Genomic DNA, 14,182 nt, shown 5'->3' on the forward strand with positions numbered 1-14,182 from the left:
TCATACTCTGATTGGGCCACCATTGCTGGTGGGGTGCCACAGGCTTCAGTATTGGGCCCTATTCTATTCAGTATACTTATCAATGACCTGATAAAAGGATTGCACAGTAAAATATCAATATTTGCAAATGATACAAAATTATACAAGATAATAGAAAGCAGGACAATATATGGCTGCAGATGGGCCTAGATAAGCTGGGGGCTTGGGTAGAAAAATGGCAAATGAATTTCAACATTGATAAATGTAAGGTTATGCAACGGTAGGAGACATGGAGAAATGTAAGGGTAGGAGACATGGATGTCACCAATATATACTAAATGGGGTACTGCAAGGGAAAAGGGATATGGAAAAAGCCTGAAGTACTAGTTTACTGTAGAACTGGAGCAATCAAAGCCGGTTAGTTGCTGTAAAAACAAATAAAGTTTTGTGTTGCATTAAAAGAGATAGTGGCATGGGGCAAGAACATCATTCTCCCACTATATAAGGCACTTGTCAGGCCGCACATTGAATACTGTATGCAATTCTGGACACCAGTACTCAGGAAAGACATTGCAATGCTTTGTACCCCACAAAGAAGGGCAACTAAATTAATAAACGGAATGGAGGACTGGAATACCCAGAGAGGACACCAAAATTGGTATTATTAACCATAGAAAAAAAGACGGTTAACGGGTGACCTAATAACTATCTATAAATACATTAAGGGACAATGCAAGGATCTCTCCCATGATCTGTTTTATACCCAGGACTGCGACGGTAACAAGAGGGCATCCGCTACATCTAGAGGAAAAAAGGTTTCATCACCAACACTAAAGGGGCTTCTTTACTGTAAGAGCAGTGAGACTGTGGAAGTCTCTGCCTGAAGATGTGTTGATGGCAAAATCAATAGAAGAGTTTAAGAGGGGACTAGACATCTTTTAGAGCACTATGACATTATAGGTTATAGACATTAAATGGTCAAAAGGGTTGTTGATCCGGGGATCTTCCGACTGCCGGACTTGAAGTCAGGAAGGAATTTTTCTCTGAAGAGTGTTGACCCTGGGATTATTGTGACTGCCATTATGGAGTCAGGCAGGAATTCTGTTCCCCAAAAGTAGGTAAATTGCCTTCTGCCTCATTGTTTTTTTTTGCCTTCCTCTGGATCCACTTGGGGTGGTGGAGACAGGCTGAACTGGATAGGCATTTGTCTTTTTTCAGCCTAGCATACTATGTTACTATGTATTTTGCTATTAAGTGTCCCAGCAACTTTCAAAGGACTATCGCCTTTACAAGTGCTAAGACCATAAGCAATTCTGGCGTATACAAACATTCAAGATAAGGACAAGATACGTTTTACATCTTTTCAATTTGTCGTTCCTATGCAGCTCATTATTGGGGGCCATATAATACAGTGCTTGGCTATGTTAGATTCTGGAGCAGGACAAAATTTTATGGCTTAAAATGCGCTCTTGATAACATTTCAAGCAGCACTAAACCCATGCAAATTGATGGAAACAGTGGATAGATCCGCTTTTATTTTCTGGTCCTGTAATTTAAGAGACAATTGAACTTGAAATCTGTATTGAACCTAAGCAACATTCAACTATTAGTTTCCATCTAATTTCTTCTAGGAATTCCTTGGTTTTCTGTCCATAATCCTTATTTGACTGGGGTTCAATGACTATTACCTTTCCCTCTGAGTGCTGCAGGGAAGATTGGCATATGACTCTACCCGCCCTTAAACATACACAATTCTCTGAGAGTTGTCATCAGAGTTTTGATAAGTTGCACGTCAGTATCAGCAATTCGGTAATGTCTGCTGCAAGAAGAAACCTGATCAATTGTCCCCTTATCAGATTTATGATTGTCCAATTGAATTGCTTCCCAGAACAGCAATTCCTTTTGGGCAAATTTACAATCTTTCCGAACCAGAATTAAAAGTACTCAGAGAATATGTGAATGAAAATTTAAAGAAGGGTTTAATTTGACCACCTTCATCCCCAGCAGGGCCACCTTTGTTTTTTGAAGAGAAGAAGGTCTCAACTTTGCAGCCATGTATTGATTACACAAAACTAAATTACATTTACTGTTAAAATCGCTACCCTCTCCCCTTGATTCTGAAATTGCTGGAAAGATTCTAATCTGCCAAGATTTTTAACAAACTAGATCTAAGAAGAGCCTATAAGCTTATACAGATTCACCCAGTGGATGACTTCGAAGACTGCCTTTAGCACTAGATATGAACATTTTGAATACCTGGTTATGCCTTTTAGCCTTTGCAATGCCCCTGCCACATTTCATCATTTTATTAATGAATTGTTTAAGAATCTCTTGAATCAATTTGTTGTTGCTTATCTCGACGACCTTCTTATATTTTCTAACTGCTTGAAGGAACATTGCAGGCATGTCTGGCTAATCTTGGAACACTTCCAAAAGAATCCCCTTTATATCAAACTGGAAAAATGTGAGTTTAAACAAACTAGGATTCAATTTCTTAGATATATCATCTCCCCTGAGGATCTGAGTATGGGCCCTAGAAAAATTAAAGTTGTGGTTTAGTGGCCTATTCTGAGAAATGTAAAAAATGTTCAACGCTTTATAAGGTTTTCAAATTTCTACAAAAGATTTATAAAAACTTCTCACAAATCATCATATTAATCACGTTGCTCACAAAGAAAGCCAAAGCATATTTACATGGTCTTCAGAGGCACAGGATGGTTTTGAAAAACTAAAAACTCTTTTCACTTCTACACCATTACTGGTCCATTCAAATCCCAAATTGCCTTTTTGCTTTCTTTTCTCAACGACTCAGAGATGAAATGCAGCTGCATCCTTGTGTATTTCTTTCTCATATCATGTCATTTGCAGAAAGTAACTATGACATTGGAAATAAAGAACTTTTAAACATCTAAGTTGCGTTCTCTGAATATCAGACATCTTTTGGAAGGAGTCAAGCATGCTGTTGTAGTCCTTACTGACCACAAAAACCTAAAATTTATTCGCACATCTAAGAAATGTTGGCAAGACAAGCACGATGGGCCTTGTTCTTCTCCAGATTTAATTTTATCATTTCATATCGGTCTGGTTTAAGATAAGAAAAAGCAGCCAGCAGCACTCACCAATTCCCCAATTTGTGGGTGGAGTGAAGTGATGCAAGTTTCAAAACGGGATTAGACCCATATCCCAGTAGTATCCACTTAATCCAATGATATGAGCAGCATCCAAGGTGTAACACAGTAGTCCATATAATCAAGATAACTTCAATATCAAATGGAAATTTTCTTTATTCCATGGTCAAGACAGCGACGTTTTGACCCACCCTCTTGGTCTTTCTCAAGCTGGTTTAACATACACCATCCTTGCTCATGTTTAAATACAAAACAACCACCAATCAACATATCCCTAATTAAGTAGAACCTCCCTCTCACATGTGTTAATTACTTTTTTTACTCGCCATAGGGTGGCACGTGAATGGCACTCCGGAACTAGATGGTTCTATACATTATAGTACTCAACATTTAGATCACATCCGCCATTACTCACCGGTTGGTGTAACTGCACATTGCGCATGCGCAAGATCAAAATACCTTGCAAGACAAAATGAGTCTTTTCTCAATCATCCTTCTAAAGATGTGGATCTCTTTTTGAAAGGAGGGGTTTTGGATGCAGGAAAACAGACTGTATGTCCCTGATTCGGTTTGACTTGAAGTTCTTAAACTGGTCCATGATTCTAAATGTGTAGGTCATTTTGGGTTCATGAACTCTGGAACTATTGCTTTGTTCATTTTGGTGGCCTAATTGTAGGAACGATGTGAGAAATGATTTAGCCTGTTGTGTAATGTGTGTATGAAACAAGACACCATGGTCTCCTCCTTTAGGACTTCTTCAACTACTTCCAGTTCCATCCAGACCATGGGTATCAATATCAATGGATTTTGTTGTGGATCTTCCCTCTTCTAAAGAAATTACTGAAATCTTTGTTGTGGTGGACCGACTTACAAAAATAGCCCATTTCATTCCCACTAGAAAGATTCCCACAGCAGAACAAACTGCTGAATTAATGATCAATGAGGTTTTTAGGCTGCACGGAATACCTGATAATGTAGTTTCTGATAGAGGTGTTCAGTTTACATCTAGATATTGGAAAAGCTTCTGTACAGCCTTAGGAATTACTATTAATTTGTCTTCTGCCTTCCATTCGCAGTCCAATGGCTAGACTGAAAGGACTAATCAGACTCGAGCAATAACTGCTGTTTTAATTCCTACCTCCAGGATGATTTGGTGGACTACTTACCAACAGCAGAATTCGCATATAACAATTCCAAACATAACTCTACATCTCAAAGTCCACTTTATGCTAACTGTGGCATACATCCAGTATTTATTCATGATCTTCCATTTAATACTCCTACCATTAATCACAGACTAACTACGTTGCAGGGAACCTATAAAAATCTAATAGAGATCCTTAGTGATTCCTGCATTGAGCAAGAGGTTGGACCCAATGACTCTCAAGGTCCCTTGCAACTCTATGATTCTATTCTAATTTACACCAGTTTTAGGGGTAACTTATACACAACTGTCTCAGTTCAGGGCCGAGAAGCCATGCCTCCTTTTCTGGAAAGTGGCAGACAATGGCAAACACAGCCAAATATTGCACATTTTTGCACAAACAAGCTTTGTGCAAAATGTAGTGATTTTTAAATTTTTTTTTTAATGCCAAAAACTGGTGTAATAACGGTTATGAACGTCCCTGTGAGTGGGTGCCATGAGCCTGTGCAGGCAAAAAATATATAAACCAATGTATTTATTATATATTTTTCTACACATATATACATAAGAATAAACAAATTCACTGCACTTAGACACAAAGTCAAGGAGGAAAGAGATGAACTCGCCCAGCAGATGGGAGGGAGATCGGCGGATGCCGGAAGAACTCTCTCCCCTCTGGATATCCAGGAAGACCTTGTATATTAAATCACATAGGATCCGCATCCAAAGTGTAGATTCAAAAAGGTTCCGTTTTATTGTTAATAGAAGAACAATATGGGTCTCAACCTGATGACCCACTGCATAAAATCCAGGGGAAGTGCACTGTGTTTCGGCTACCAGCTGTAGTCCTTTTCAAGCACATACAAAATATAGACTATAGCACAGCCAGGGGGTCGGCATCAGGGAATTGATGATAGGTAGGACGCAGAGTGCGTTTCACATGACATTGGACACTTGACCTATCGTCAATTCCCTGACACCGACCCTGGATTACGTCATGTGGAACGCACCTTTCGTTCCACACACAGCCAGGTGATCTCTGACGCGGATCTACACACGTCATCCTGCAAAGTCAAGAATGTCATCCACCAGCCAGGACGGCGTGATGACTGTCACATGCACTTTTTGGACCAAGTAAGTTCTCTATATATTTGGCTGTGCTATAGTCTATATTTTTGTATGTGCTTGAAAAGGGCTACAGCTGATAGCCAAAACGCGGTGCACTTCCCCTGGATTTTATGTAGTGGGTCATCTGGTTGAGACCCATTCTTCTATTAACAATAAGACAGAAACTTTTTGAATCTACACTAGCCCTGGGCTATTCACTTATCTTGCCTCCCCGCTGTATCTCTGGTCAGCAGCACCACCCATCAGTACATGTTGTACCATGTTGGGGGTCTTCTAATAGTTTGTTGGAAAACTATAACCCCCATATATCCCGAGAGCTGTAACCCTTCAGGAAAAAAGGCTGTAGTTCTTAAGATATGTTGGCAATTGTAGCTGGAGGACGTAACTCGCAGGGCAGCAGAATAGAGCAGAAAACAGATTTGCTGCAGAATTCGCACAAATTACATGTGAAATCCATGTAAAAAAGCCATGTGAATGACTTACATTATCCAATTATAATGAGTATCTTGGCTCTTATTCACACGGCCACATTTTCTGTCTATGTGCGGTCCATACTTCCAACAGATCCATTAGAGCCTATGAGGCTATTCCTACAGACTGAAAAGAAAAGTCACCACAAGTCCTATTTTTGTCAACATGGATGGGTGTCGGGGTGCTGTCCAATGTGCGTTGCCCTCCAGCTCCTTTAGTTTTGGATTTCTGAATCTTACTAAATGATGACTTAGAAATAGAAGAAACACAAAAGATGATTGTGAATTTTTTATTATCATTTGTAAGAGACACATAATGCGGCCACAGATAGTGATAAGAGAAGAAAGGGGTTACAAATATGGCCGCCTCGATGAGCTGCAGGGTCCCATCTTCTATTTTTTAGGACAATCCTCAGTGAGGACGCATGTGTCATTATTCTTACTTATAAGCTCATACTTTATCTTACAGAAGCAGCCATATTCACAAGGATCGGAGCACTTTACCCGCGGCTGATTGCAGATTTTGGGGCATTTCGGGCGGCGACATACGTATGTCTGGTTGGTGGGGCAGCGTCCTGCAAAATTATAATAATGTTAGTGGAGAAAGGGGTGGAATGACATAAAAAAATAGAATCATAAACTGTAATTAGACAGGTGAGTGCAATGGGGGTCCGAGAACCTAACCACTAAGACAGGTTGTTATATAGGGGCTCACACAGTAAGATTTGCTGGGTCAGTGGCTATGTAGGGCTTCAGTGAATAAGATATAGTGACTCAAGGGTTAGGTAGTCCACAGAGGTCTTATTATAAAGTGGTCACACATAGGGGTCGTATTACTAAGTGGGGCCACACAAGGGGTCACTATTAATATGTGGAACCATAGCAGGCCCATTAAGGGTGGCACTAAAAAGTTGATGAGGGGTTGCAGTAGCAGGATTGGCAGATGCTAGTTTATGTAATGAGCTTTGTTCTGATGCTGTATTTATGTACTAAACTGGGTTTGGTGCTGTATTTATGTTATGAGCTTTATTCTGGTGCTGTGTAGATATGTACTAAGGTTAGTTATGGTGCCGTATTTATAAGCAGGTGAAGGGCGAGAAGACATGGTGGGGGTTTCTACAAACATCCAAACCATCCCTACCTGCAGTGGCCAATGGCTGCACTATTTTTCTAGTAATTCGCCTGGCCATGATTTGGCTTGGTGGTGTTAGGAGCACAGTGTGTTTCCACCCTTAGACTACCTACACACGGGTAGAAACTTGGCCCGATATTGCACTTGCCAGGGTGCTTTTCTAGCAAAACCGCCTCCAATCACTTCTGTGAAATAACGATCTTCTGCACAGCTTTTAGCCATGTTAGAGGAACAGCAAGTGTTTTCCATGAGAAATCTCACATTGCATCGAGTGGACGGATTCCTCCCATGCCAAGCTATGCAACCTGCTGGGGTAGGCTGTGCGCCAATCCCTGGATGATTCCTGGAGGTTGAAACCCTGGAGGGCACCGATAACGACACTGAGTTCGGAAGACCACGTTGGGGCTAAGCCAAACAAGAAGCTAAGACTGGCGGATGCAGTGCTTTTCTTGTGTAGGTGATGGGGCTGCTGCGGTCGCACGTTGAGGGCTCCCTGAATCTAAGCCGTCAGCCAGTCAGTCCTGAGGACACCAGCGGCAGCATGCAGCTGCTCTAAGATGCCGGAGAGGTCTGCCATGGTAAGCCTGTTGCTGTGTAGGACTCTGATCTGCACTTTCCCTGCTGGGATTTCTCTCCCACTTTCCCTGTTATCCAGCTAACAACTGCTGCTGTCACTCACTAGGAGGCAGTTTTACTCTCCTCTAACTCTTCTCCTTGCCCTAAACTTCACCTTCAACTACCCTATCTCTGACTTGCAAACCCTGTCCCGGGGGCTTCTGCTGTAGGCTAATGGCCCTTATTTTTTCTATGCAAGTGACTTCTGGGATGTGTTCACTGAGCAGCGGTAATAGTCATCAGGGATTTTACAGAACATAAGAGTAGAAGGCATTGATATGATGTATAATACTCACTAGTTGTTAGCTCAATAGTTGTTGGCTCACTTGTACTTGTCGGCTCACTTGTACTTGTCGGCTCACTTGTAGTTGTCGGCTCACTTGTAGTCGTTGGCTCGCTTGTAGTTGTCGGCTTACTTGTAGTTGACAGATCAATTCTAGTTGGTGGCTCCCTTGTTGGCAGCTCTGTTACTCCGCTGAGCAGCACAAAGGCCACATCTACAAAGCACAAAAGCAGGAATCAGATGTCCCGTTTCCTCCCTGGAGACGTATAAAATGTCATCTTATACAGATAAGTATTTAAAGGAGTTTTCTGAAAACTATATGTAAGAAATATACTCACGGCAGCGCCGGACCGACATCTGACAGGTGACATCACCCAGCGGGCCTGGTGATGTCCCGTAAACCTGTCATGTGGAAGCCTGATGTAGAAGGCCGAGGCAGGTTGAAGAAACATCACTGATGACATCCCTGTCCATTTTTATTGGCTGCAGCGGTGACATAACTAAACAACCCACATGACTGCTGCTACTTATGTAAATGGTCTACCAGGCGTTGCCGGCAAGCAGAGTGCAGCCAGAGGTGTGTATGTGGGGGGTTTTATTTTACTGGTTTTCTACTGTCACCGATTGTTTAAAAAGTCATAAGACCACTTTAACGGACCTAAGGTAGATCGCTACGTTTTTATACCATTAGATAATGGCGATCACATGACCGGGCACTCTCCAACTTCTTGCTGGAAGACGCATGTACGAAAGCTGAAGAAAGTCATAGGAGGATGATTGCGTCAGGGGACAAATCCAGGGACCTCCGGTAAGAAGTTTTATCTCCTCTCACCGATTGCATTGGTAAGGGGAGATGAAACATCAACTTTTTTAAACTTTTATGTAATCGCTGTTATTCATTGGACTGGGGACCAACTTTGGTGGCCGGGAGCAAGGACATTTTAAATTTGCCGGGCAATCCCCGCTTCTGCGCATGCATCGGCCAATTTGCCGGCTGGCGCATGCACAGAAGCTGGGGAAATGTCCTTGCTGGATGCAATCTTTGCAGGGACATTGCAGAGGCCTTAGGTGGGTAGTTTCACCTCCCTTTATGGATCCGATCCATAAGGGGAGATGAAACTTTTACTTTTTTAACCTTTTTAAAAAACTTTTATGTGATCGCTGTTATCCAATGGCTACCTCCAGTAGCTGATAGCTGGGAGCTTTCACACTCCTAGACCCCGGGGCTTTATTCTACAGGGCCAGCGTGTTTTTACAACACCTAGGAGCCCTAATATCGGTGAAAACAAGTATGGGTGGTCACTAAGGGGTTACAGCTACACATACACTAATATATTATGTTAAAGTTTCACCTTTGGTGTATCTCCACGTATACATGTTGATGGAGAACTGGGCTGACTTTGCTGTTGGCTAAAGGCCCTACCGTAGAGACGGGCTGCATCTCAATGGGGAAGGTGCAGCTATGCTGAGGCAGAAGATGGTTAGAAGGTTAGAGTAGTGTTTAAACTAGGGACTGGGGCAGAGGACAACAAAAGAAATAGGAGGGAATATAGTGTAGACAGAGTTCTGTGATTAAGGGATGGGGGTCGAGCGAGGAAGGAGGGGTTAGTACATATAGAACTGACAGAGCAACAAATCTGGCCAGTAAAGTGGGTGAGCTTGAAGCGAGAATGTATGAGGAAAACTATGATATAGTAGGAGTAACTGGAACATGGCTTGACAAAAATTGCGATTGGGTGGTGAACTTACAGTGTTACAACCTCTTCAGGCGAGACCATGGGAACCAGAAAGGAAGGGGGGGGGGGGGGTGTGTCTGCATGTTAAATCCTACTTAATGCCAAGGCTATGAGACAATATAAGTGTAGAAGATGAATACGTGGAATCTCTGTGGGTAGAAATACAGTAAGGAAAGAGTTATAAAATCCTGATAGGAGTTTTCTATAGGCCACCAAAATAACAGAGGAAACTAAACACTTATTAATAAGAAGTGTCAAACCGCAATTAAGTAATTGTTATGGGAGATTTTAATTATCCGGATATAATATAGGAAGATGAATCTTGAGAATCTCACAAGGGTGATCAATACCAAACTTGTATACTTTTTTATTTTTGCTGTACTATTTAATTTTTTTTAAAGATATTACATTTCTTTTTAAACTATTTTTTGCCCACAATAACTTTTTTATTTTTCCGTCGACAATAGTTATGCAAAGGCTCATTTTGTGCGACTTCCTGTAGTTTCCGTAGGAATCATTTTTGAATACATGCGACTTTTTGATCACTTTTTATTACATTTACTACATTTTTTTCGGGTGACCAAAAAAAACACAATTCTGTTATTCTTTTTTTTGGACGACATTCACCATGCAGGGTAAATTATGTGTTACTTTGATAGATCAGACTTTTATGGACGCAGCGTTACCAAATATGTATTTTTGTTTTATTATTTAGATTATTTTATTATTATTATTTATTTATTTTTTTTAATTAGCAATACTTTATTGATCTTTTTTTACTTTTACTTTTTTTAGTCCCAAGAAGGGACAACAGCCTTTGATTTCCCATCATACGTACCCCAACGCTGCAGGACGTAAATGTATGTCCTATAGCATTAATGGGTTTAAGATATCTACTAGAGATGAGCGAGTATACTCGCTAAAGGCAATTGCCCGAGCGAGCATTGCCTTTAGCGAGTATCTCCCCCGCTCGAGACTGCAGGTTCGGGTGCCGGCGCGGGGGGGGAGTAGCGGCTGTCAGCAGGAGGGAGCGTGGGGGGGAGAGAGAGAGATCTCCCCTCCGTTCTGTCCCGCTCTCCCCCGCAGCTCCGTGCCCGTTGCCTGCAGTCTTGAGCGGGGGAGATACTCGCTAAAGGCAATGCTTGCTCGAGCAACTGCCTTTAGCGAGTATACTCGCTCATCTATAATAACTACCTTACCAAACTTGTGTGGGAGCCAACTAGAGGGAGGGACATTCTGACCTTATTATTAACCAACAGCCTGGACAGAATTATGGGGGTGCAGGTTGGGAAATAGTGACCATAATATAATACATTTCCAGTTATCACTCAATAGGAAGCCTTATCAGGGAGCAACAAAAAAACTGAACTTTATTAAAATCAAACTTTGATCAGCTCAGAATTTCTTTAAAACTAACATTATAGGTGACAAATGGGAGAAGTTTAAAAACATCCTAAATGCTTCATGTGAGCAGTTCATAGCCATTAAAAAAAAAAGTACAAATAGAGGGATGCCAATGTGGCTCAACAAGACTGTAAGAGGGGCAATAAATGAAAAAAAAAGAAAGTGTTTAATTACTAAAACAAGAAGCGCTAAAAACATATACTGAAAAAAACCAAATATGTAAGGAAAAAACAAAATCTGCCAAGAAGGAGGTAGAGAGAATAGCCAAAGAGAGCAAAAATAACCCTAAACTATTTTTCAATTATATAAACAGTAAAAGTATTTGCTCTGAAAGCACTGGCCCTTTAACAAATAATGCAAGAGAAACCATAGAAGATGATGGAGGAAAGCAAATCTATTAAATAGTTTTTTCTCAAGTATATTTGCGAAGGAAAAAGAAATGCCGCATGATATGCAAGGGGATAAAATGAACCCCCCACTAAATATCATCTGCCTAACACAGGAGGAAGTGCAGAGTCGGCTAAAAAAGATTAAAATCGACAAATTGCCAAGCCCAGATGGAATACACCCAAGGGTTCTAAGGGTACTAAGTGACGTGATAGACAGACCGCTATTTCTTATATTTAGGGACTCTATTAAGACCGGGGTTGTATTAGTGGATTGGCGCATTTCCAATGTGGTTCCAATATACAAAAAGGGGTTAAGAAGAGAGCCTGGTAACTACAGGCCAGTAAGTCATACTTCAATAATTGAAAAAATATATGAGGGGTTTATGATAGATTTCATTCTGGAATACCTCAAGGAAAACAACAGAATCATTCCTCACCAGCATGGGTTCATGAGGGTTCAATCATGTTCCACCAATATGATCAGGTTCTAGAATGAAGTAAGTTCTAGGCTGGACCAAGGAGAGTTAATTGATCTCGTATATCTGGATTTTTCTAAAGCATTTGACACAGTAACACATCACAGGTTAATATGTAAAATGAGACAGTACGGGGTGCATTAAAAGAGGTCTAGGGGGAAAGGACAAGAACATTATTCTTCCACTATATAAGGCACTTGTCAGGCCTCACATGGAATACTGTGTACAGTTCTGGACACCGGTGCTCAGGAAAGATGTTGCAGTGCTTGAGGGGCTACAAAGAAGGGCAACTAAACTAATACATGGAATGAGAGGACGGGAATACTCAGAGAGGATATCAAAATTAAGATTATTCACCCTGGAAAAAAGACGGCTAAGAGGCGATCAAATAACCATGTATAAATACATGAGGGGACAATATAAGGATCTCTCCCATGATCTGTTTATACCCAGGACTGCGATGGTAACAAGAGGGCATCCTCTATGGTTAGAGGAAAGCAGGTTTCATCACCAACATAGAAGGGGGTTCTTTACTGTAAGAGCAGTTAGACTGTGGAACTCTCTGCCTGAGGACGTGGTGATGGCAAAATCCATAGAGGAGTTTAAGAGGAGACTATACGTCTTTTTAGAGCGTTACAACATTGCAAGATATAGACATTAAATAACCAGAGGGGTTGTTGATCAGGGTCTTGGAGTCAGGTAGGAACATTGAAAACATTGATCCAGGGATTATGGAGTTGGGAAGGAATTTTTCCCTCAAAGTGGAAGAAATTGGAATCAGGCATATTGTTTATTTTTGCCTTCCTCTGGATCAACAAGGGTGGGTGGAAGCAGGCCGAACTAGATGGACGTTTTTTTTTTTTTTCAGCCTTGCATACTATGTTACAAGAGGGAATCGCCTAAATAACGATCTCTGTATACAGCGTATACAGATTTTCAGAATCGTTCACATTAGAAGCTGGAGGGAAACTCCAGCTCAGGGCGGTCTGAGGGCGCCTCCATGTTGGCGGTGGGCTCAGTAAGCATTTCCATTTTTTTGTTCCACTGCCAGAGCAGAAAAACAGAAATAAAAATGGAATGAAAGGGGGCCGTTTTGTTGCCTGTTGATTTCAATGGGTTTTTATTAAAAACAAAAATAATTCAGTTTTTCAAAAGGGACAAATAGTGCGGTCAGCTGCGCCGCTCGTTCCATGTGATAAACGGCAATGAAACAGAAGGGAATTACATGGAAATATTTCATTCCTTTCTTATTTACGTTTTTCTGCTCAAATGCGAAAGAGTAACGGAAATGGTTACTGAGCCCAATGCCAATGCGAAAAAGCCCCTCTATGGGTAGGTGCCCTGTGCGGTGCCTTCGGTTGGCGACCTTTCCATATGGTGTACAGTCATAACCATAATATTCAGGGTCTTATTGTAAGCGCCATTTATTATGATGCCCAGATAAAAGTGCCGTACATAAGCCCAAATTACATTTCCAAATTGTCACCACCAGACACTGTAAAATAATCTACTGTAAGCGTGTAAGTAGCATAACTGGTGGAAACAGAAGAAAATATCTAAAAATCAATACAAAATGTAAATGTTCTGAAAAGAGGGAAATTGCTCAAAACTCTAAGAAATACTCACTCAGCGACACCAGCAGCAGCACAGAGACCGGTCTCATGGTCAGTTCGGGGGTTTCACCTTCGTCCTGTAAAAGACAAAATACAACTAGAGAATCCAGTATTAGCTAGACCTCTGCTTGCTGTCAGTGAACTGATGATTGGTCTTGATCTTGATATATGTTCAGGGTTTGTTGCAGTGGATCAGAACTCTCTAAGGGACTTTTCACACGGGAAGGAATTATGCCGCAGGACTCAGCCGAATCCACAGCTGTGGAACTCCACACCAAAATCCGCAGGTCTAACTACAGATGTTGATACAGAATTGCGGGCAGGTTTTAAATCATTTACAATTCTGCATCAAAATCCACAGGTAGCCTGCGAATTTTGGTGCAGAATTGACAGCGGCTTGCTGTGCATCATGCGGTCCGTTCTATCCCATGTGAAAGGTCCCTAATATGACAACTGATGGATACAAAATACAGTGCAGGGATTATCTATGTCTGGATTATAGGAGCTGTAGGTGAGTAGAAGCAGGTACCTACCTGTGTGATGTCGGCTGTGGTCTTCTTCTGGTGCAGGGATGTGCAGGATTATATAGGGCTCTGTGGTGTCAGCAGGCTGGACTTCTTCCTTGCAGTAAATCACCATTTAGTTCCCAGTTACATCATGTCAGGCGTTATGTGTTATAGTATAG

General features: G+C 41.5%; 1 long non-coding RNA gene across 1 annotated transcript; it reads right to left on the minus strand.

Moving 5' to 3' along the window:
* Positions 1-6,133: 6,133 nt before the first annotated feature.
* Positions 6,134-13,583, minus strand: LOC136572014 (uncharacterized). Its single transcript, XR_010785735.1, has 3 exons — positions 13,511-13,583; positions 7,893-8,093; positions 6,134-6,424 (listed from the first exon to the last, which is right to left on the minus strand). It is a non-coding gene; the product is annotated as an uncharacterized lncRNA (long non-coding RNA).
* Positions 13,584-14,182: the final 599 nt, after the last annotated feature.

Source organism: Eleutherodactylus coqui, chromosome 6, assembly GCF_035609145.1.
Source record: "Eleutherodactylus coqui strain aEleCoq1 chromosome 6, aEleCoq1.hap1, whole genome shotgun sequence".
Taxonomy (NCBI): domain Eukaryota; kingdom Metazoa; phylum Chordata; class Amphibia; order Anura; family Eleutherodactylidae; genus Eleutherodactylus; species Eleutherodactylus coqui.